The sequence below is a fragment of the Ambystoma mexicanum genome, chromosome 3q (assembly GCF_040938575.1).
Source record: "Ambystoma mexicanum isolate Mex_15411 chromosome 3q, UKY_AmexF1_1, whole genome shotgun sequence".
NCBI lineage: Eukaryota > Metazoa > Chordata > Amphibia > Caudata > Ambystomatidae > Ambystoma > Ambystoma mexicanum.
Window position 1 is genome coordinate 470,351,151 of NC_090926.1, and position 22,723 is coordinate 470,373,873.

General features: G+C 45.7%; 1 protein-coding gene across 1 annotated transcript in view; it reads left to right on the forward strand.

Moving 5' to 3' along the window:
- LOC138582700 (securin-like) overlaps positions 1 to 21,415 on the forward strand; it is a 79,714-nt gene extending 58,299 nt beyond the window's left edge. The window contains exon 7 of the mRNA XM_069654268.1: positions 21,010 to 21,415. The gene's annotated coding sequence lies outside the window, so the exon portion shown is untranslated. The remainder of the gene's footprint in view (positions 1 to 21,009) is intronic.
- The last annotated feature ends 1,308 nt before the right edge of the window (positions 21,416 to 22,723 follow it).

A 22,723-nucleotide genomic window follows, 5' to 3' on the forward strand; every position in this document is an offset into this window, starting at 1 on the left:
TCTACAACATCTTTACTAAGCCCTTGTTCAACCGCTTAGATGATCACGCAGTGTCCTACACTAACTCGGCAGACAACACAGAGATCCTACTGCACCTCACAGGGGGCTATGACAACACGGCCCCTAAATACCATACAAATCTGCTTGCACACACCCAAACCGCAAAAACTGCAGGCACCTCCACAGCCTTCATTCTTACAGTACCTAAATTCAAAAGAACCAAGGCTGGGAACGCAGCTTTCCAGTAGTAGCCACCAAAGAATGGAACACCCTACCTCTAAACATAAGAGCTGACCCTTCTCATTCATCATTCCGCAGGACACTCAAAATTTGGCTCCTTGCCTCTAATGGTAGAACCACCAGATCCTAGACGACTCACTGCACTCTAACTCTGAAAAGGCCTGTAAATACCATAAACTGTAAATCGTATTACCTCATCTGTATAATTCTTATTACTGTAATTGCTGTCCAGCTCCCAGATACCCATGGGTTAGGTGCGCTCAACACGTTAAATAAAAAATGAATAAATAAACACCACTGCGTAACTAGCTTGAGCTCCCCTCATGGCCAATGGTCCCAGAATATACACTGCCACTACATGCCAAGCTACCTCTTGTACTGGGGCACACTCATCAGAGGGGACCTAGTGCTCAACACCTTATCACTTGCACATCAGAGTCTCTCAAAGTCTTCTTTATATCCTTAACCATACCATGCCACTTGTAGGCCTCTCTAATCAGTGTCTTGGTCTTGTTCCATCTTAAATGTCCCACATGGACAATTTGAATTATCCTGCTCTTTATAACTTCAATGACCCAAAAACCAGTGTCCCCTTATTAGGAACCTTCCTTCCATACCCAATTCACTCTTCACTCTAAGAAATCCTTTGAGCTCTTCACTTATCTCATGCCTGGGCCATCTGCCCCTCACAAATGTAACTACCTTCTTATATCCAACTCACAGCACTCTACCCAAACGTCCTATTAAATTACTGAAGGCTTCACAAAAACCTTTCCATCCTTCTCCTTACGAACACGGTCTTCCTCCTCCCCAGCACAGCCTCCTCTCCTAACTGTATTCCTAGACACTGCATTAATGTGCACAATCTCAAAACTGAGCCCTTGCATGGCCGTTATCCACCGAACAATCCTTCTAGAAACACTGTCAAGACCCTTCTCGTTAAATATCACAGCAAGCAACTTCTGATCCGTCACTATTGTAAATGACCTCCCAAGATGAAGGATTTCAATTTCTCTATTTCCCATGTACAGTCTAAAGCCTCCCTCTCCAACACCAAATACCTCTTATCTACACCCTCACGGCACATGAGGCAAACGCTACTGTATTTATGTCATGACCATCTGTCTGTAACAAGACCCCCTTCCAAGTGGAATCCATTAATAAATATACCCTAGCATCATTGACAAACCTCTTCAACACTGAAGCATCTATCACATCTTATTTTATCAATCTAAATTCGCCCTCATAGCTCAGATCCTACAAAAACCTCGCAGTTTTTTTTGGTCAGATTTCTCATACACCTTGATTTATCAGCCATGTTTTCGATGAATTTTCTACAATACTCCACCATTTCCCAAAACAATGACACTGCCCCTTTATTAGAGGCAGATTCTATTTTCTCCACTGCAGCAAACATTTTGTCCCACTCCTTCCTCTGATAACTCATAACCCAAATAGTCCACTTTCCTCGTCCACAATTTACATTTCTCAATAGATTTTGTCGAACCTGCTTCATAAAATCATCAAGACTTCCCTCAGCCTTCGGTCATGTTCCTCTCTGCTCCTCCCCCACACCGGAATGTTGTCTTGGTAGCAGTGAACTCCTAACAATCCTCCCAAAAACTTGCCCAACAACCTTTTGAAAAACACTGGAGGCCGTTATGAGTCTGAAAGGTCTTCTCTTGCACCTATACAACCCGATGGGTTAATGAGCATAGTTAAAGCCACTGAACCAGGGTGCAACTTGACCTGGTGAAAGAGGTGATCGTGGGCAATGGCAATCTATCTGCAATCACATTCTTATTCAATGCCCTCAAATCCACATGGCCTCTGTCTCTTCTATTATACCTTCCCTTTCCAACCGTTTCACCTCCCTTATTTTGTCCCTCAACTCTTGCTTTCACTCTCACTGGTACAGCATCATTCCTTAATCTAATTCTATGCACAAAGACATCCTGCGTCGTCTTTGAATACCTTGGCATACCAGAATCTAATAGTCTGTGATACCCCTTCCTCCTCTGGTACACACTCCACTGTCAAAACATGTTGCGTATGCTCTGGATCCAATTTCATCCCCAAGCCACCTTGTGCATCCCATGACAACAATACCCTTCCTATTCTAGTCACTTGAACACATCCTTTCACTTTTCTATCCTTGAAACCCAATGTTGCCTCAAAATCCCCCTAAAATGTCTTCCTCGCACCAGGGGAGTTGCTAGGTCTGGAAAAGACCTGGGGCTAAGCTGATGTCGGTACTGTTGGGACTGGGGGCTAGCTAGTCTTTTGGCTGTAGCTCCTGAGATTCTATCCGGGGCTACAACCAAAAAATCAGGGGCTATAGCCTCCTTAGCCCCCCCCTTAGCAACGCCCCTGCCTCACACTCTCCGTTCATTCCACGGTTGCAATGTCTTTATCCTTTTACCTATAGTCTACCTTGCTATATTGGTTCACACTTAACACAATGCTCCGCATTTAAAACTTTATTTGCTCTGAGAAATGGTGAGAAGTGGTCCCCTCGCAAATAATTTGATTTGTAGATCTGCCAGGCCATTCTAGAAGGAAACGCTTCACACTTTTGGAGACAGGGAGTCTGCCTCAAGTGATGGGAAAGTCCTGAACTTACTCAAAGGGCGCAGAACTGAATCGCAAATGACTCTGCCAGCTTCTTACTTCAAAGAAAGTTTGCCATGATGACCAGGTTTCTCAGGAGTCCTAAATGTCTGAGCTCAGAACTGGCACCATTTGACTTTACCAGCCAGAAACTGGTATGTCATTTCGGATTGTTATTCATCCCATTATATTTAAGAAAATAACGTACTTGGCATTTACACATGGAATCATTTTCTCGCTTGTAACTATTGACGGAAGATCCTAGACACTTAATATAAAAGAATGTTCACAGTGAAAGGCTCTACTAGGTGAATGTCAGATTATATTTTTGTGATATGTTCAGTATGTACATTTGGCAAACCTAGATTGCAGAAACGGCACGCACCAGTGATTTATATAGCCTAAAATGTATGCCGGGGAGCCTGTTATTGTGAGATGGAAATATTATTTTGCATAAAGTATCGGAAGACATTTTTTTAAAATCAGTAACTCATGTTGCTCCTGTGCGTAATTTGACAGCGGCGACCTGGTAAGTTTGCACTCGGGCATAGCCAGGTCCCTGCTGCCAAAGTTTCATAATTTGCAAAGTGGAGTGTATAAATTCAGGGCAAAAGGCTACGTACAAGTGTGTACGCAGCCTTTTGCCCTGCACCTTTGCATGCTGCTGAGCGAAGTGAGTAAACGCTGCCTGGCATGCCTACAAGGTGCCTCATACTTAAGTAGTGGAACAAGGAAGATGGATGTGGAGGTTGGTCGGGGGTGGAGGGCAGGTGTGGGGTGGGTAGGACGTGGGTTGATGCACTATATCGTAATGGACATCCATGATAGAGCAGAAGTGATATGTTATTAATGACTAGACTGGCATTTCGGTGCAGCCAGTCTAGCCTTTTGGTTCTGTCCAATGACCTATTTTTCTGGGCATCTATAAGTAAGTATGCAACATAATTGTTAATATATGGCTAGACTAATTGTGATGCTGGAAATGCATCGGAGGGACAGGGCCTCAGTATCCTTGTCCTTTACTGCTTTTTCTTTACTGCTTTTTCTTGTGTGTTCTGTCGTATTTTCCGTGCAGGAGTTCATGTGGGACTCCTAACGGTGCATCTCTCTTTTGGTTTGGTGTACAGACCCTTGGGATACCCTTATGGCACCCCTGGGTGTGGGTATAACCCTGTGCCCCTAGTGTATGTTTTTGAGCACCTATGTGTGGCCCACAGAGCAGGGTACGGGCTGGTGGCAGCTCTGTTGACTGGTGCCCTGAGCGTCCTCCATTTTGGGATGCCCAGGCCCTGTCATTTGAATCAGTAGATTCCTGATGATGACAAGATGGTCCCCGTGGCCTCTTGCCTTCCATCGCCTGTTACCTTGATCTTCCCGAAGTCCCGGGAATCCCTGAATCTGTCCCCTCCCCCTGACTGGCTGTTGGGTGGAAGTTCCATATATGGTAGCGTGGGGAAGTGCCGACCAGACTGGCTGGAGCCTTCCCAACGACCGTATGTTGTGGGTACACCTGTGGGTGAGACCTGGGTGAATGGAGTGTGTGGCGAATCTACACTTCTTGTTGTGGATGTCTGGTATCTGGTGTTTGACACAAAGACTGAGACAGCCTTTCCCGAAACTGGTATGAATGCAGTGTGTAGTGTTGAATGGCGTGGTACTTGTCCGAATCCACTTTCTATGTTGTGAGTGTCTGGATGGAGAAGAATGGCCTGAATGCACCGTGTGCCTGATTGGCTGGCTGACTGACTGCTGAATGCCCTTCGTAGTGATTGGCTGCTTAAGTGTGACCCAGCAGAATGAATGGGAGACCAACAGTATATCTGGGGACCTCTCACTGCTAGGAATCGTGTTCAGAAGTATTCAGAAGCTGAAGTCAAAACTACGAAGAGTAACTGGAGCGAAACTGAAGCTTGACCTTGAAGCCCTGCTGGAAGAGAAGAATTGCTGTTGCTCTCCTTCATCAATCTGAAAGCTGCTGTGTCTCTAAGGACTGACCCAGAGAGGACCTGGTAAGGCGCCCTCTTCCCAAGCTATGTTATTTTGCATTTATATAGCGCCTTATATACCGTTGGTATGGTCTGAAGGCGCTGGTAGGTTGAACGCCCTTGGGAACCGAAGTTCAGATCAGTAGAGAGAGTCAAAGGTGCGTGTGAGCACCAGGTATGTGTGCAGCTTGAGCGTGTAATAGCTGCTTCTTAGCAGTAGGTGTGGTGGTTGCGGGGTCAGGAATATGTGTTTGTTCTGGCAGGATTTATCTAGACCGGATGTGGCTGCGTTAGGCCTGAGGAGTACGCCTGGCTGGGGGTGTGAAACCAGCAGTGTTTACATAGAGTGATGTGGAGTATGTGGCGGTTGTTGGTATGAGAAGAGTTATACCGAATGGTGGTATAGTATCTCTGTGTTCTAGTTGAGTGGTGGTGTAAAGGAGAGAGTAAGCATATGGTGGGTTATGTGGTCATTTGAACGTTTTCAGCATTCCAAACTATCCGATGTACTTCACAACATCCATTCTATGCACCCAGTCTGTTCTCTACATTCCGGTCCGCTCCACGCCCTCATGCATTCCAGTTCGCCCTGCGCGTTGTAGTCCGTCCTGCATGCACGAGTCTGGACCACGCAAGCTCTACGTCATCCTCCGTTCTACGCAACTCGTCTGCTCTACGCAGCACGTCCATTTGTTCCGGGCACTCTTTTGCTCCAGATACTACGCACCAGTCCCATCTATGCACCTGTCTCCTCTGCGCGCTCGTCACCCTCTGCGCGCTCGTCACCCTCTGCGCGCTCGTCACCCTCTGCGCGCTCGTCACCCTCTGCGCGCTCGTCACCCTCTGCGCGCTCGTCCCCTCTGCGCGCTCGTCCCCTCTGCGCGCTCGTCCCCTCTAGTCACTCCCGGCGCACATCCGCTCTCACACTCATCTGCACTCCGCACTCATCTGCACTCCGCACTCATCTGCACTCCGCACTCATCTGCACTCCGCACTCATCTGCACTCCGCACTCATCTGCACTCCGCACTCATCTGCACTCCGCACTCATCTGCACTCCGCACTCATCTGCACTCCGCACTCATCTGCACTCCGCACTCATCTGCACTCCGCACTCATCCGCTCCCCACACTCATCAGCTCTATGCATCTATGCATCCGTTGCCCGTGCTCATGCCCGGCCCGTGCTCATCTGCTTTATGGACTCATCATTTTCCATGCATTTAACAGTAATATCCTGTTCTCCATATTTGTCTCTACACTCATCCGCTCTGCACACTCATCCGCTCTACACACTTATCTTCTCAGCGTTCTTAACATTTTTCTGCAGTCCTTCGGTCTACACACTCATCTGCTCTACGCACTTCTGCATTCTACGCACATCTCTGTACTTAAGCACTTATCTGCTCTACGCATTCATCCATTCTGCACATCCAGCCGCTCTACACACTCATTCGTTCAACATATTCATCCGTTCTATACACTCCTCATATCTACACACTAATCCGATCTACACACTCATCCGATCTACACACATCTGCTCACCGCATTAATCTGGTCAGTGCATTCATCCGTTTCACATGTTTCGTCGGTTCTATCGATTTCATCCACTCCATTCACTCCATTCATTCATCATGGATTATATCCATTTCATTGATTTAAATCTGTTTTGTACGTTTTATTCTTATTATTCACTTCGCTGCTTTGTTCTACTTTTCTCATTCTGTTCTGTTTGTCTTTTCAGTTTATATTAGTGGTTATTAGATGTCGGTTCTCACATCTGGGAGTTTGTTGGGTTGGTGTCTTTGAGGTGCTTTTATTCTGTTTGGGTCATTTCGCGTACGGGTCGGTTCTAGGGGAAGAGTCAGGTTTTCATCAGTTTGCGGAAAGACATTAGATCCTCAGTAAGGCAGATGTGGGGTGGGAGTGCGTTCCACAGTGTGAGGCCAAGGCTGAGAATGATGATCCGCCTAACCTGACTGAGTTTGTCTTAGGGATGATTAGGGATAATCTTAGAGTGCGTTGAGGTTGATAGGGTTTTAGCTTGTTTTGAAGATATTGAGGTCCGGTTTTATGCACTGCTCGATGGGAGATGCATAAGGTTTTGAAGGTCACCCTTCGGGCGACTGGAAGCCAGTGCAGAGTCTTAAGGGCCGGGGAGATGTGGTCTCTTGGGCCGAGCGCAAGTAGCAGTTTGGCTGCAGCATTTTGTGCCCTTTAAAGTTTATTCAGTTGGTATGCGTGGAGTCCGAGTTAGAGGGGGTTTGCGTAGTCGAGTCTTGATATAACAATTTAATTGGACCGCGGAGAGTCTGTTGGGAAAGGAGAGATATGGAAAGATGCGCTTAAGGGTTTTAAGGTGGTAGTGGCATGACTTTGAGACGTTGTTGACTTGGCACGAGAGTGTTAGGTCAGAGTCAAGCGTGCATCCAAGGTTTTTTACTGCGTTCGAGGGGGTCGGTGGGTTGCCCATGGTGGATGGCCAGGGTAGTGGGTCTGGAAGAAGTTCGGAGTTGCCACATACCATGATTTCAGTTTTGGAGGGGGTTTACAAGAGGTGGCTTTGGGTCATCCAGGGCTCTATGTCAAGGAGGCAGGAGGCGAGGTCGGGTTGGGAGTTGGGTTTTGAGTTCAGGAGTTTTAGGATTAGTTGAGTGTCGTCAGCGTAGTTGTAACACAGGATGTTGTGTGAGCAAATTATTGGTGGGAGGGTGATCAAGTAGAGATTGAACAGGAGGGCAGATAGGCATGCACCTTGTGGGACTCCCGTGTCGACTGGTCGGGCTTGGGAGGAATAGGTGGAGAGTATCGTTATTTGGTACCTATCTTTGAGGAATAAAGCTATCCATTTAAGAGCGGTTCCACAAATTCCTAGGGAGTGGAGGCGGTCAAGGAGGATTGAGTGATTGATCACGTCGAAGGCGGTGGATAGGTCAAGAAGGATTAATGCGGCGCCGTTATTTTGAGGTCATCCCAGATTGAGGTTAGGGTGGTTTCGGTTCTGTGATGGGCTCTGAAACCTGATTGTGCGGGGTCTAGGAGATTGTTGGCCTCGACAAAGGCATTTAGTTGGGAGTAGGCGGTTCGGTCAATGAGTTTGGCAAGGAACCTCGTGTTTGAGATGGGGTGGTAGTTTTTGGGCTCGAGGGGGTCGAGAGAAGGTTTTTTAATAGAGGTTTGACATGAACCTTTTTGAATGCGTCGGGAAAGATGCCCGAGGGAAGTGAGTCATTTATGATAGATCTTGCGTGTTCTCCTGCTCACGTGGAAGTGAATATTTCTTTGAGGGTTGTGGCCGGGCAAGGGCCTAAGGGAGAGCCGGATGGTTTGTGGACAGAGAAGTTTGAGAAATTGGTCTGGTGATATTGGACTAACAGATTCGAACGTTGGTTGCGTAGTGGTCTCAGGCGGTGGGTTGGCCGGAATGGGGGGGACGGTTGCCTGGAGGATGTAAGAGAGCCAGTTTCGTGTTTAGAGCATTTGTTCTTTCCAGAGCCGTGGCGTAAAAGTGGAGAGAGAGAGAGTGAGTCGCACAGTGATTGGGAGGGAGTCGGGACGGTCGTAGTGCATGCTGGTTTGGTGAATTCGGAGATGATTTTGTGAAGTTCTTTGCTGGGGTTTTTTCAGTTTAGGATTCGGGAGTTGTAGTGGGCTTTTTTTGCTTTCCGGATTTCGGCCTTGTACTGATGGTGTCGGGCCAAGGAGGTACCGTTCTCCTGGGATTTGTCTTTCTGCCATTTGCGTTCTAGGTATCTATATAGTTGTTTAGTGGTTTTAAGCTCAGGTGTGAACCATCTAGGGAACAGGCCACGGCGGGCTGATGGTTTACAGGAGGGTGTGAGCTGCATTAGTGAGGAGTTGAGCCATGAGTCAAAGGCCTCAGGGGTTAATTGATTGAGTTGGATGGTGGAGATTGGAGAAGTGCATCGGCTAGGTCAGGAACGATTGTTAGTTTTTTTCCAGCATTTGCGTAGCTTCTGAGGTTCTGATTCGCATAGGGGAAGGGGGTCGGGTGAGAGAATGGCGAAGGAAACGATGATATGATCGGACAAGATGATAGGGGTGGGGGGGGTTTCGATGCATCTGGTTGTGGGAGCTAAAGATGGCACCAAGAGTGTGTCCTTTATAGTGAGTCGGGCTGTTTATGTGGGGTTGGAGGTTAATTGCGTCTAGGCTGTCAACCAGAGAGTGTGTCATAGGGTTGGTGGGAATGTCGAGCCATATGTTGAAGTCTCCAAGAAGGCTGAGGTTGGGATGGTTTAGTTGGAGGGTGGCAATAGAGTCGCAGAGGTTGTTTGAGAATTGTCTATCGTAGCCAGGGGGTCTGTAGATTATTAGGAAGCTGTGTGAGAGTGACGGGGAGAGGGATAGTTTAGATAGTTGAGACTTGAAGACAAATGCTATTCCTCCACCTCTAGAGGGACGGTTAAGTGGGATGAGGGAGTAGTTGGGGGGGGGGGGGGGGGAGGGGGGGAAGAGTGGTTTGGCTTCATTGGCGATCGGGGTGAAGTCGTCAGAGAAGCAAGTTTCGGTGATGAAAACCAGGTCTGGTTTGTCAGAGGCGAGGAGGTCAAAGATGCAGTGTCTGTTTTTTGCTACGGATCGGGCATTAAATAGGATGCAGTTCACTTTGGTAGGTGAGGATGGTGTTGGTTCTGGAGCAGGGGGAGGGGGTGGAAACTGGAGAGAGGGGGGAGTGGGGTAGGGTGGTGGATGATTGATGGAAAAAGTGGGCGAGCAGAAAGGTTGGCGGGTTTCGGGTGGGAGTGGGTGGATGCGTGTGTTAGGATGATAGGATTTGGACCGGGAAGATTGAATGTGGGGTGTGGGCGGTTAGGGGTTTCAGTTGCAGCTGGTGAGAAATCTAGGGAGAGGGGTTTCAGGAAGGGTGAAACGAGGGGGGAAGGTGGTGATTGGGGGGGGAAAGAGGAGGTGGGTCGAGACAGGGGTGGCGAAGAGTGCTGAGAGATTGAGGGGGACCAGGTACGTTTCCTTTTTAGTGACTTTGATGTGATTGGCATGTGGGAGAGGGTAGGCGGGTCAGAGGGGGAGAGGGCTGAGGCTTCTGTTCTTGCTAGTGCTAGGCGTGCCGTTTTTATGGAGGGGAACGGGTGGGGTCGGCAGAGGAAGATGGTGGGGGTTTGTGGTAAAGGAGGAGGGGGGATGGTTGAAGGGCGGGGTGTGCCTGGAATGACAGTGAGGGGAGCGGGGATGATCAATGTCGGATGGTGGGTTATGGGGTTATGGTGGGCAGTGGTCTTGGGGTGGTTGGCTCGCCAACGTGCCCCTCTGCCTTGGTGTTTGGATAGGGGAGGGGTAGGGGATGGGAGGGAGGGTGCGATGATTTGGGAGTGGGGGGGCGGGAGGCGAGGCGGACCGGAGAGTGGAGGTGGTCCATGGTGGTTGTTTCCGACAAACCCTGGTGGAGTGGGTGCACTCATGGTTAGCATGGGCTACCTGGGGTTAGTTTCAGGTGAAGCTTACACTTTATAAGTTTGGCTATCACTGGGTGAGATTGGTCTTGGTTTCAGTGAATGCTGAATAGGTGGCCTATTTAGTTGGAACTATAGCACAGTTACGCTGTTTGGTAGGCTCTCTTCTAGAAAGCTGGAATACAGGTAAGCTATTAGGGAGAAATTGAATGTAGTAACACCCCAGGTATGGTTTTGGGCCGACTTTTAAGTACAGTTTCGGAGGGCTTTCTAATTTTAGTTCTAGATTCAATGTGTACGCTATTCGGCACACTTCTAGATTCAAGCTAGCGGCGCTATTGGGCCCACTTCTAAATTTACACTTTATTCAGGTACGATATTGCGCATGCTTCAGTATTCAGCTAATATACTGAGCACCCTATTGCACAGGGAGGGATATTATGAAGACGGAGAGGATATTAGGCACGCTTCTAAGTTCAATTTGCACTGAGAGGGTATTAGGGATAGTTCAGCTAGGGCAATTATTGTTCATACTTCTAAATTCGAGCTAGGTGAGTTACTAGGTTCACTTCTAAATTAAGCTGCGGGTATTTAGAGCGGGAATTTAGGGATAGGCTTTTAGGCACGCTTCTAGATTCAGCTTTACACAGGGATGATGTTGGGCTATTAGATAGCCTTCTAAGTTCCGAATTCCGCTGTACACAGGGATGCTGTTGGACTGTTAGATAGACTTTTAAATTCGACTATACAACAGAGATGGCATTAGGCATGCTTCAGGTAGGTAATTTAGACAGGACTTCTGAGTTAAACTTTTGCAGTTCTAGCATCAGCTTTGCACGGGGGCTTACTTCAGGTAGGTTATTTAGACAGAACTTCTGAGTTAAACGTTTCGCAGTTCTAGGGTCAGCTTTGCACGGGGGGGGGTATTGGGTATATTTGGTTTCAGGTTTGCACTGGAGGGATATTATGTGCAAGGTTTGCACTGAATGGGTATTAGGAGCACTTCTATTTCTAATTTACACAGAAACGAAGTTGGGCACACTTTATATTCAGCTTTAACAAAGAGGCTATTGGGCGCACTTCTTAATTTTATTTTCAACAGAGAAGCTATTGGGGACACTTCTAGATTCAACTTTTCACAGAGATACTACTGGGGACACTTTAGGTTCAGCTTTCCACAGAGGTTATTGGGCACACTTCTAAATTCTGCTTTCACAGAGAGGCTATTGGGCACACTTCTAAATTCTGCTTTCACAGAGAGGCTATTGGGCACACTTCAAAATTCTGCTTTCACAGAGAGGGTATTAGACACACTTCTAAATTCAACTTTTCACAGAGGCTATTGGGGCCACTTCTAAATTCTGCTTTCACAGAGAGGCTATTGGGCACACTTCTAGGTTCAACTTTTCACAGAGGCTATTGGGCACACTTCTAGGTTCAACCTTTCATAGAGGCTATTGGGCACAGTTCTAGGTTCAACTTTTCACAGAGAGGCTATTGGGCACAGTTCTAGGTTCAACTTTTCACAGAGAGGCTATTGGGCACACTTCTAAATTCAGCTTTCAAGGAGAGGTTATTGGGGACCCTTCTAGGTTCAACTTTTCATAGAGGCTTTTGGGCACAGTTCTAGGTTCAACTTTTCACAGAGAGGCTATTGGGCACACTTCTAGGTTCAACATTTCACAGAGCGGCTATTGGGGACCCTTCTAGGTTCAACATTTCCTAGAGGCTATTGGGCACACTTCTAAATTCAACTTTAACAGAGAGGCTGTTGGGCACACTTCTAAATTCTACTTTCACAGAGAGTCTATTGGGGACCCTTCTAGGTTCAACTTTTCATAGAGGCTATTGGGCACAGTTCAATGTTCAACTTTCCACAGAGAGGCTCTTGGGCACACTTCTAAATTCCACTCTCACAGAGAGTCTATTGGGGACCCTTCTAGGTTCAACTTTCCACAGAGAGGCTATTGGGCACAGTTCAAGGTTCAACATTCCACAGAGAGGCTATTGGGCACAGTTCAAGGTTCAACATTCCACAGAGAGGCTATTGGGCACACTTCTAGATTCTACTTTCACAGAGGCTATTGGGGACCCTTCTAGGTTCAACTTTTCATAGAAGCTATTGGGCACAGTTCTAGGTTCAACTTTCCACAGAGAGGCTCTTGGGCACAGTTCTAGGTTCAACTTTCCACAGAGAGGCTCTTGGGCACACTTCTAAATTCTACTTTCACAGAGAGGCTATTGGGGACACATCTAGGTTCAACTTTTCACAGAGAGGCTATTGGGCACAGTTTTAAATTCTACTTTCACAGAGGCTATTGGGGACACTTCTAAATTCAATTTTTCACACAGAGGAAGTTGGGCACACTTCTAGATTCAACTTTCGCAGAGAGGCTATTGGGCACACGTCTCGATTCTACTTTCACAGAGGCTATCGGGGACCCTTCTAGGTTCAACTTTTCATAGAGGCTATTGGGCACAGTTCTAGGTTCAACTTTCCACAGAGAGGCTATTGGGCACACTTCTAAATTCTACTTTTACAGAGGCTATTGGGGACACTTCTAGGTTCAACATTTCACAGAGAGGCTATTGGGGACACATCTAGGTTCAACATTTCACAGAGGCTATTGGGGACACATCTAGGTTCAACTTTCCACAGAGAGGCTATTGGGCACACTTCTAAATTCTCCTTTCACAGAGGCTATTGGGGACACTTCTAGGTTCAACCTTTCACAGAGAGGCTATTGGGCACACTTCAAAATTCAACTTTCCACAGAGAGGCTATTGGGCACACTTCTAGATTCAACTTTCACAGAGAGGCTATTGGGCACACTTTTAAATTCAATTTTTCACAGAGGAAGTTGGGCACACTTCTAGATTCAACTTTCTCAGAGATTATTGGGCACACTTCTAGTTTCAGCTTTCACAGAGAGGCTAATGGGCACACTTCTAGATTCAACTTTCGCAGAGAGGCTATTGGGCACACTTCTAGATTCAACTTTCACAGAGAGGCTATTGGGCACACTTTTAAATTCAATTTTTCACAGAGAGGCTATTGGGCACACTTCTAGTTTCAGCTTTCACAGAGAGGCTGTTGGGCACACTTCTAGATTCAACTTTCACAGAGAGGCTATTGGGCACACTTCTAGATTCAACTTTTCACGGAGAGGCTATTGGGCGTGCTTTTAAAATCAGCTTTGGACAGAGAGGATGGTAAGCACACTTCTAAATGCAACGGTTAATTTCGCGCTCTAAGAATGAGACTATACCATACACATGTTTGTAAATGCAAACTTATAAATGTAATGCTAACACAGTGTGTAGATCTTACAATGGTTTAGTTTCTAGGTTGAGTGGTGGGGTATTATGGCGAGAAGTAATTGCTTCTGTCCCCGCCCTTGCCACACACTTTTTTGTCGGCTTCTTGCTTCTCCTGCGGATACCTGCAGATACGATCAGGAGCTGTTCAAATTGAGCCATCCTTTGCCTTGGGTCCTTAGCCGATGGGCTGCTGGGCAGAGGGCTGCCCTGGGAGGACTGGCAATGAGTGGAGATCTTTTGTCAGGACCATTCTGGGTGGGTCTGGAGGCGGGAGGGAATCGGGAAGAGGGGTTGAGGAGACAGCGAGGACGGCAAGCAAGGTGGCGAGGAGCCTGGGGCCTCAAGGGAGGATCTACACAAAGCCCGGATGGGCTGTAGACACACCAACAAAGGCACACAACACTCACCGGGCTTCTTTGTAAAAGTGGAGCCCGGTGAAGCTACGAGCCGTGTAGTGAGGCTCCAACAGTCTTATGGATCAATCAGGGCGGGTGTGGGCGGGTCGGGAGGCGGGAGGGAGGGAGGGAATCTTGAAGAGGGGTTGAGGAGGCAGCGGGGACGCCAAGCAAGGTGACAAGGGGCCTGGGGCCTCAAGGGAGGATCTACACAAGGCCCGGATGGGCGGTAGGCACACCAACAAAGGCACACAACACTCACCAGGCTTCTTTGTAAAAACCATCGTGCACCAACTGATCTTTGCCAAAGCTCCCTGGTAGACAGACCTACGAAAGGCTGCCGACCGGAGACGGGGACTGCCACAGACTCCCAAAGAGAAGTGCCCGGACTGTTGTCCGCCACCATCGACGACCGCCGGCGCTGACCGGAGCCGCCGTACTCCCGTTGCCTAAGAACTTTTGATTCACGGACGCGCTTGTCTGCACTGCCGCCAGCCTTATCCCGCTGTAAAAGGCCAAGCCGTTGACGCGCCGAGGAGCATCCGCCGGTGGGTTTCCCGCCACCCAAAGACCACAGAGACACTGACAACTTGACGCCCTTGCTGGGCCACAGTTCTTCAAACGCTTTGCGGTCCAGAACTATCGCCATCGAGGTGCCCCGCACGCCTCTTCCTTGCAGGACGTTTACGCTTGCCCGTCGACAAGCACCGCTAGGAAAGAAGCTGCCACTTCACTGCCGTAGTTCACCCTGTTCTCCGTCAGACGTTCGACGACCCGTGACTCCTGCCTTGAAGGGAGGGCACTTAAGAAGGGCTGTTGATTCCCCGATGAGGAACGCTACAACGCCAGGTTTTTTGGGGTTGCTGAACTAGTGGAAAGGCTCTTGTGAACGATATATGGACTGGGCTTGTGATATATCTTTATTTAACAGGTTGCCCAGGTGTGGGGAGGGATCTCCACACAGAACTGAGTCTAGGTAAACAGGGCCAGTATGCTGCCAATTGTTTTTAACCAATTGCTTTCCTCTTATTTCTATTGCTGGTGTCCTTTACAAACTGATTTGTGTGACATTTAACCGTACAGTTGATGCACTTTAAAGAGATCTAATAGTAATTGTGGTACCACGTAGAGCTGTATAGTTGCCATTTTAGACAACTGAGTACAAAGTGAGTTACCATGATATTGTACATAAACTTGAATATTAATTATGTAAAGACTGTGTTTTAACTAATACAGTGTGCAGACATTCCTTTGTGGGTGCTTGGGGACTACACTGTACTTAAGAACCAGCCCGCATCACCTCTTGAGAAGCTAGGCCTTGATTGCCCGACCACGTACCAATAATAGAGAATGTTGGCAGGGCTCCTCTGTGCCTCTCCTCTACCATATAGAGAGCGGAAGTACAGACTTCCCCTCCGGTCTTTACACTAATGTTTTGGTGCCATTAGTTAGCCATTTCTTACTGAGCATCTCTGATAAACCAATCCTGATAAGCGTAATTACCTGCCTAGAATAGCATTTGGGTGCAGCCTGTCTAGCCGTTTCTCTATGTGGCATTGTATGTTTTCTTTATGGGCATCTGTGATAAAATAAGCATTTTAAGTGTTGCTTAGATTGGCATTTTGGTACAACCAGTCTAGGTATGACTTACTGTGGCATGGCATGTTTTATTGTAATATGTTTATTACATGTTTAGACTAGCCTACAATGTGCAGCCACTTTGCCCATGTTTTCTTATTGGGGCATAGCATTTCTAATAGCAAAGCATTACATTAATTAAAGAATTAATGTTCCTGTGGACTGTTGGTGACTTCATTTATTGGTTGTTTGGATTGGAGTTACCCTACAAAACCAATTGCAAACGCTCTGGCTTCCTAGTCCATTTTTCTCAGAATGTGTGCAGTACAATGCACCATTTTAACCCAATTAGTCAAACATTTATCTTGGGTGGATGGTAGGGGAGAGGACCCCCCCACAAATCCACTTTGGATGGTTTTGGCTTGTGTATCTACGTGTCCAGAGCCAGGCAGTGCTACCTTGTTTCTATGCTTTGTTTGCCTGTGGGTTTAAGTGCTATATACATAAATAAAAAGTAAAATAAGTAATTGAAAGATTTAAGGATTGATTAAAACACATTTGTCTTTCTACTAGTGCAGTGTGCAGTGTAACGCTTCAGCAGCATGATGGTGTTTATTGCGCATGCGTGGGGCTTCCAAGCTGGCTCGAAGTGTGGCCTGACCCGTGCGTTGTTGGTGAGGTGGCAGGGAGGGCCCTCATCAGGTATTGCAGGGGGTCCCCCACATTTTGTGCTGTGCCACTGGATGCGTGCATGGCAAGCTGAGCTCATACTTATAATAAAATGTGGCCCGACAGCGTGTACAAATGTAATTAAACACTGCCCGACCTGCATGTCGGCAGTGTTTAATTACAACTGTAACCCCCCCCTTCATGAGAGCATGGCAGCCATCATGTACAATGGATCCCTCTGGGGTCTGCATGTTTTATGCTGTTACATAAAGCAGGCAGACTGCATAGATATTTCCAGCAAAATCCATGTATGGCGGGAGGAAGGAAGTTGGAGAAAAGTTGCGTTCCGCCCCTCCTCTCTGCAATACAAATGAGAAATGTGGCATGGCATAAATGGGAAGGCATTAAAGCCTTCCATTCATGTTAGGCCACAATGAACATGAGCTCCCATATGTCGTGCCGAGATGAAAATAGTATTAGTTGCTTTGCCTAAATTCGCGTGATCTGATGAACTGATTAGTAACTTGATGATATGTAAGGAACATGCTGTTCCAATTGTTTAATGTAGAAATCCAACATTATATCACATCAAATAGGAGGGAAAATGGGTGTAGAAGTCATTCCCATTAGACCACCCTCTTCATTTATATGCCCAATGAGCATGGAGGGGTTGATTTCTATCCAATCACATACATTGATCAATTAGATTTCAGAAATTATATGCACCTCTAAGGGGAGTGGTTTCTGCTCTATAGAAGTTCAAACCATAGGTTCTGGGGGGGACTCACTCACTGGCTGACTGGCTGACTGATGGGAGGGGAAGAAGGAGAGAACGGATAATTGATAACAGAAAGGAGAAGGGAAAAGATTGCTTTCCTTTAGACCCATTTTTAGATTACCAGCAGCACAATGGAAGAAAGGCCTACTTGGAAATAAAATCCAGCCCTCCTTCAGTGGAAGAGACCACAGACATGCCTGAAACAGAAAGAAAGGAGCCAGTCTGCGGAGGAAAGTTGATCCTTTCTTGCTGTCTGATGCCCACCTGCTCTTAGAGGCAGAGAGCTGAACCAGTCCTTAAGAGGGTGTTCACCTGTCTGGCAGCCAAAAGAAATTCCTATATAAGTATGTCAAGGGGAAATATAATTCATAGGGGATACATACTCCAAAGGTTAATAGATACAATTCATTTATGAGTATTGAGTTGTAGTGCTTGACAATTAAATTGACAACATCCTGAGAATTAGGGAATATTTCAGTAGTATTCTTCTGAAATTATATATTTGATAGAAATAGGTCCATTGGTGTGTATACTGGGAGATCTCCTGCCTCCTCTGTGTAATGATCAAACACGGAAGAGGTATTGTGGAAGTCAAAAGGATATCTCACTGTGGGCATACCTAAAAAAAAAATTATGTAAATTGAAGTCATTTCCTGGTTATATCACCAAGCAGGGTTCTGTTACTGGTGCTGAACCTTTCAAGATAAAGCGTAATGGCAATTAATTGCTACCCATTTTCCGGCTTTAAATTGTTCAATGAAAATTAGAAAGGTGCATTTTTTCAAGGTAATGCAATAGAAGCACCATTGAAGGGAATTTAGTGAACAGGCATGTTAAATATACATTTTCTCTTTATAAGCTATTTACATATAGAAATGGCAGGTTGGAGATATTTCAGTTGAGTTTTCTAGAATGCTGTTTGATGTTCTGACATGTCTATTGGGTAAGGGGGGTGCATCTAGTTTCAATTAAGGGAAATGTGATGAATCCAATAGAGTCCTCACTGATTTCCCAGTGGTGACCACCTCCCGTGTGGCTTGTGGATGGCAGCCTCTATCTGATCCTGATCCTGACCCTGGTGTTAGCTATATGAGGGAGTATCACATGAGGAGACAACCTCTAGGGGGATGTCATGGCTTCATTGGATGAGACATGGTATCCCCCATTTGCTCTTGAAGACAATCCTATCATACCCAATACTCTCATGGCCTATTACCATATGTCTACACCTCCCCCTATGTAGAATAAGAAAAACCTTTCCCAAAATCAGATGGCTCAAACTTCTAACTCTGGTCCACTTTGTAGAAATTACAAGACCGCCTTCTTCTGCCCTAATTGTACATCATCTAGAAGTGATTTGCCATTTGGAACTATTGAAACTGATTATCCAAGCCTTTTTTACCAACCATCAACAATGGACATATTGTCCCAGAATCACCTGAATACTGGCCTGAGGAAGAAGGAAAGAGCAGTGCAGAGTAGAAGTCACAGGCCCAATGAGCACTCTAGATGTTTCCAAAAACACCTGTGCCCAGAAATGTAAAGGATGTTGGCAAAGTGATAGAGGCTGCAGCTGATGTAAACAAAATGGTTCACCTCTCTGTGAGTTTTGCAGAAGCACGGACCGGTGTGGTGGAGCCGCATGGTCACCATTTAGGAAGAAGCAAGACTCTTGGGCGTTTGCTGACCATGGAAAGGAGTACCTTACCTACTGGAGCCTGAGGCAAAGCAGGCGTGCTGAAGTGAAGCCGTCAGACACCGAACAAAGAGAAAGCAGACACAAGAGGAAAGCAGGCGGTGCACCTTTGCATGTTAACCGTGAACAAGCCAAAAAACGTCAGCAAGAGCCAGTGAGCCAATCCAAGGATAGTGGGGACACCGGGGTGCATCAGCGAGCACGCCAAACAAGAATATTAGTAAACAGAACAGCAGAAAGAGAGAAATCAAATAGCCTAATTCTGAAGCGAGAAAGTGAATTGCAAACAAGACCCCTAACAGTATGTGAATGTATGGAATGCAAATACATGGGGAACCTGAATAAGATCTATTATTGAGAGGATATATTATGCAACAAAGGGAAAGGGCAAACGGGGAAGTGGAGAGCAACATTATGTGAATATGAGAAGACCTGGCATGAGAGTATACCAGGCAATTACAAGTACATGAATACAAGAAGTCCTGGCAGGAGAGTATACCAGGCAATTACAAGTACATGAATGCAAGAAGTCCTTGCAGGAGAGTATGCAAGGCCATTACAAATGTGTGAATACAAGAAGTCCTGGCAGGAGAGTATATCAGGCAATTACAAGTACATGAATACAAGAAGTCCTGGCAGGAGAGTATGCAAGGCCATTACAAATGTGTGAAAACCAGAAGTACTGGCAGGAAAGTATACGAGGCAATTACAAGTGCATGACTACAAGAAATCCTGGCAGGAGAGCATATCGGGCAGTTGTCAGAGTGTAGATATCAGACGTCCTGAGAAGAAATATCAGAACTGTGTTGATAGGAAGACGAGGAATAAAATCCTGGTAGGAAGAGATACCAGGAATACTGAAAGACGCACACTTTTGCAAACAAACAGCTGTGTATATTGTAGTGAACTTGTGGACCGTTTATTACTGAGGAGAAGAAGAAATCCAGGGGAAGGGTATTAAGTGAAAGGAGGATAGCACAGGCGCAACGCGCTGGTCTTGGAAGCAAGACCACACAGAGCAGCAGAGGTTTGAATCCCGGATCCGCGTGTAGAAACCGAACTCGGGTACGGTATTAGCCGCATTATAAATAAAACGATTAATTAAATCAGCTCCACCTCACTGATGAGGCCCAAAAGGCTGAAACACGTGTCTGGGGTTGCTGACAGTGTTTATGGGATAAATTGCTGAAATTGAAAGTACTCACAAAATTGATGCAGCTGATTGCTTTGTTGCACACAAATTCCATGCAGAGGATCCACCTTAACAAGGAAAGTGCTGTAGCTAGGATCATTTATCCCAACTTGAGGCTTAGACAGGGATGTACTCGAGCACAACACTTTTTAATCTATACTTATGTGATATAGAGGATTTATGGGTGAACCATGTGGTGATACCGGTAATATTGGGCCATTTAAAACTTCACTGGCTGGCCTTCACGGACAATATCATTATTTTTGATAAAACTCTGCAGGGCTCCAATTGAAACGGAATATCTTTCACTAGCATACCATAGACAACAACCTTAAGGCAAAGGGATCCAAACCTAAGGTGGGGGTTATCTCATCTACCAGGTAGCCCAAAACGATTTGGTGGGCCTTGGGGATGGATAGGGTTGAGCATGTGGCTTCACTTCGTTATTTGGGCTATAATTTGACCAACTCTTTGTTCATTAAGGAGTGGAGTACGATGCTGAGAAATAAAATGGTGCCTTTACAGTCCCACATGAAGAGTATCTTCATGAAACTATGCTATTTTTCCTGTCTCCATGTAATAAAATACTTCCTGGGAAAGATTGAGCCAGTGTTGCTGTAAGGTTTAGATATTGTATTTTTGTTTCTGTGCTCATGCCTGAATTCCATGCAGGGCACACTCTGGAAAAATGTGTTTGGGCATTCAAATTCTATCCCCAATACAATTATTCACCACAAGTTGAACCTGATCTCCCTCAATGCCAGATTCCAGTCGAAACAGCTGCCAATCCCCCATAAATTCTTGTCTCCTCCACACAATTCCTTATTTGCGGATTTCCAATGGATCTTGGTAAAATGCTCTCTTCAATCTGTTTCTTCATTTAGGGGTTCAATGGGTAATCTGCTTGATAGAATTAGGTAATCGAAGTTAGAATTGCTGGGTAATCACGAAGCAGTAAAAACTAAACTATTCAGGGACGATTAGAGACTGAATTTGGAAGCTCTAGGTTCATTTGCTTCCTTTCGTTAGTATGCAATGTTCCCTTGAAGGTTTGGCAATCTCTCTATCAAATGTTTTCCATGTCGGAGGTTTCACAAGATATATTTATGTTTCAGGTTAAATCAAATGAAGTTCAAGGAACGTATCAAATACTGGGAAAGTACTTCTCCTGTAGATGACCGGTCCCTCGCCTGTCGCTTCTGTAACGCTGATAATATTATGGAAATGTTTAAACATTGGATCATGGATTGTCATCCGTTAACTGCGATTAGATTGACTTTATTTGTCATTCATGCAACGCAAAGGAGATTTTGTGGTGAAGACTTATGTGGGGAGAAAGCAAATCTCTCGTTCTTGCTCTTGTTGTTTTTTTTATTTCGGTTTACTGTACCTGAGCTGTATGGAATTGTTACATGTGATGTATGAATTCTTTTAATGAACTTAATTTTCTTTTCATGAACGTGATTACTTTTATCTTGATGTTGTGTAAGGTTTTCTGTAAACGAAATTACAATAATAAATACAAAAAAAAAAGAAAAAATAATTCAAGATACACAAGCAACTAGCTAATTTGAATGTGTAGATCCTGTTACTGCAGCCAACATTTGGGACCAGTATACAACTCACCCTCTACACTTCGAAGACACCATTGAAGATGCATTAGAAACTTATCAAGTGCATCAAAACAAAGGATCCCCCAATGAGCATATGGGAAAAAAGTGTAGAAGCACATTCTTTTCCTTTACTCTTTCCTACAGGAAAAGGAGGAAGATATGAAGAAAGGCCCACACAAATTAGTGCATCAGAATATCGCTCTTTACCAATGTTTTTGTGAAGATCTCAGATTCAGACAAAATGTAGAATACATTTTCCACCTCCTGTTTCGAACGTGAACTAGCAACTCTGTTATGCAGTGGCACACACATTCAAAACATGCTCCAATTTTTTAAACCTCTCCATTACCCAACTACTTCAATAAATAAAAGACAAAGACAAAGATGAAGCTTTGCAGTCAAGTATCACAAATCTGTTGGCAAACATGCATGGTACAAAGGAATACTGGTTCTGACGTCACGCTGATGTACCTTGTATGATAAGTAACCTGGACCCAGCCAGATGGTTTGTTACTTTAAGCTGCGCAGAGTGCGCATGGGAGGACTTGCACAACCTCTTATGAATTGCAAACCAAAATAAAGATAGAATAGATATAAAAACACCAAGAGAACTCTGTTCTCTTGACCATTTCAATGTATCAAGGTACTTTCACTATAACTTCATTGCCATGCTGCACTTCATCTGCAATAAAACTACCCCTCCCCTCAGAGAAGTGCAACACTTCTTTTGGAGAAAAGAATATCAATCCAGAGGAGCTACACACATCCACATGCTTTTGTGGATAAAAGATGCTCCCAAATTTGGCCATGACACTGATGCCACTGTTTTACAGTTTATTGAAAAATACATAACCTGTGACATCCCTTCAGAAACCACAGATAGTTACCTACGTACACAAATCATATGATTCCAAAAACAGAAGTGTGGCAAATACTTCCGACGTAGATATAAAAACAAAGGTAAATACTATACCAAATGTATCCTTGGCTTCCCTAGACCAGTTTGCAAAAAAGGACAAGTAAATAGTTGGATGACATGAGAGAAGATGAGGTGTCACAGGTAATGGTGTCTTTGTGCCTCGCTTTCTCCATTTGCAGACCAAATGAAGAAGAATGCAGCCACATGTGTCTGGAAACATATCCATGACCTGACCAAGTGCCTCTCTCATCGCAAACTGCAGAGAAATCCCGGTAGCATGTCCAAAACTGTTCCATC